At 41.5% G+C, this 2,109-nt stretch overlaps 1 pseudogene; it reads right to left on the bottom strand.

Moving 5' to 3' along the window:
* Positions 1–861: 861 nt before the first annotated feature.
* Positions 862–1,560, bottom strand: LOC113264925 (thyroid transcription factor 1-associated protein 26-like; annotated as a pseudogene).
* Between the last annotated feature and the right edge of the window lie 549 nt (positions 1,561–2,109).

Genomic DNA, 2,109 nt, shown 5'->3' with positions numbered 1-2,109 from the left:
AGAGAGAGGGACTAATAATGGATCATATGGAATATGTAATTTTGTATGCTGCTTTTTTTTCAACTATTAAATCTGTTTAGTAAGGACAACTTTGCTCATACAAAACAACAACAGCTTACAACAATCTGAGTGCTGTCCACACCTGAGTGCCGGACACACCCTCAGGGACAGGGAGGCACTGTGGGCACTTAGAGCCCTTCCCCCACACCCAGAGAAGACCCTGGGTACTCCTCCACCACCTTGCCCCTGAGGGAGATGAGAGCCGAAGTATTACTGCTACCCCCTGCCCCAAAAAAACCATGGCACAGAGCACTTCTCCTCGTGTTGCTCATTAATACTGGGGGAGGGCCCTCCCCTCACTGGTGGAGAGACACAAGAAGCTGAGTTGTTGAGGGGTGGGCGGGGAGTGAAGTGGGTAATGGGCAAGAAGCAGAGTGGAGACATCTTTGGCCCACCCACTAGGCCACAGTGGAAATTTGCAGGACCATAAAAGTAGCACTGCCTTTGCCCACAAGCTGCTTTTTTAAAAACTTTCAAAACATTTCATTTCACCTGAATTTCATGTGATACAAAAGTATTACAAGCTTAAACCTGTCATCCAAGGCCCTTTCCATTCTTCAAGCCAACTTTCCTAAGCGGCAAATAGATCAGAAACAAATCATATTCTGTAGATCATATATAGAAGATTTTCCTTTACAAGAATGAAATAGTTAGGCATGTGCTATTTAGTATAGCTTGGCATGCCAGTGTATGTTGATAAATTTAGGTAATTGTTGAGAGGTACATCCCATATGTAAAAGAACTCAACAGACAGCAGATAGCTTAAGCCTTGATTGAGGACAAAGCATCTGACAGGTTTTTTTAGTTTTTATTTTGTTTTGTTTTATTTTTAAGATATGCCATTTGTCAATTCAGGTTTGGCCCTTTTTAGTCTTTTTGCTCAGTCTTCTGAACACTTGCATTTTTTACATTTTGTAGAGCTTTTGGACTTTGTCTCATTTTGTCCTCTCAGAATCTTGTTTCTCAGCAGCACACTTAGCTTGTACTTGCTCAGCTTTTTCTTGTGCTTGTTCATTTGATGATTTATTTTTCTTTGGAAGAGTAATGAGGTCTGCATTTTTGCTACACTGTCCTGGCTGAGGCTGGTCAACTCTGCAGTGTGCTTCACACAAAGCCTGGTCAGTAATACCTGTTCTTCTGGCAACGGCTGAACACCTTGTTCTGCTGACAGAGCCTGCTTAACTTTTCTAAGTGGCTTCCTGAGCCTTTCCTCTTCAGCTAATTAGAGATGTTTCAGATTGTCAGGGCATCCAACTGCAAATAGGGATTCCTCTGAGGTTTGAACCTTCTTTTCCTTCCAAAGCAACCTCTTGTAATTTTGCTGAATCTTCCGTTTTCTTGAAATGCAAAGCCTGTCCGTCAGGAATGCTTCCCCCCAAATGGTTAGGTCACCACAGCTGTGGTTTAAATTTCTTATTTCTGAATCTGATGAGAAACTCCATTGCCATGTATCCCAAAACTCCCTGTCCACCATCTTGCTGCAAGCCTCTCTGGCACCATGGCACAACAACCTTGTGCTATGCCCTGTTTTTTTTACTTAACCTTACGGGATGAAATTCTCCCCGAGTCACTAAATATTCTTTGAAAGTGTGTGTGTGTTTTCTCATGGTTGCACAATGTGCAGTCAAAAAACTAATCCCTTATTTACAAACTCCCTTACTGGGAACATTGAATATTTTCCCAGTATAAATAACAGTATCGTGAACATCCTTCTTCTCTATTTGTATTTACTTCCGTAGGACCTATTTCTAGAAGTAACTTTTGGTTCAAACCATATGAATATTTGAAGTCCCTTGTGATATATGGTCCATTGTTTTCTGCAAAACTTGAGCCAGTTGACACTCATCAACACCGAGTGAGGACTGGAAATAAAATCTTAAAGATAGATACGTAGTTAGATTCTAGATGCCTATACAATGCCTATCTTATTAGGTTGTTGAGAAAGAACAACACCTCTCATGTCATATTCAGCCATTACCACCACCCCCAGGGGATTCATTTCATCTAGTGAATGTCTACAGTGTCCTATGTACTCTGTGTGCTTGACTT

The sequence above is a fragment of the Ursus arctos genome, unplaced genomic scaffold (genome assembly GCF_023065955.2).
Source record: "Ursus arctos isolate Adak ecotype North America unplaced genomic scaffold, UrsArc2.0 scaffold_23, whole genome shotgun sequence".
Lineage (NCBI taxonomy): Eukaryota > Metazoa > Chordata > Mammalia > Carnivora > Ursidae > Ursus > Ursus arctos.
This window is presented reverse-complemented; position numbering and strand designations above follow the sequence as displayed.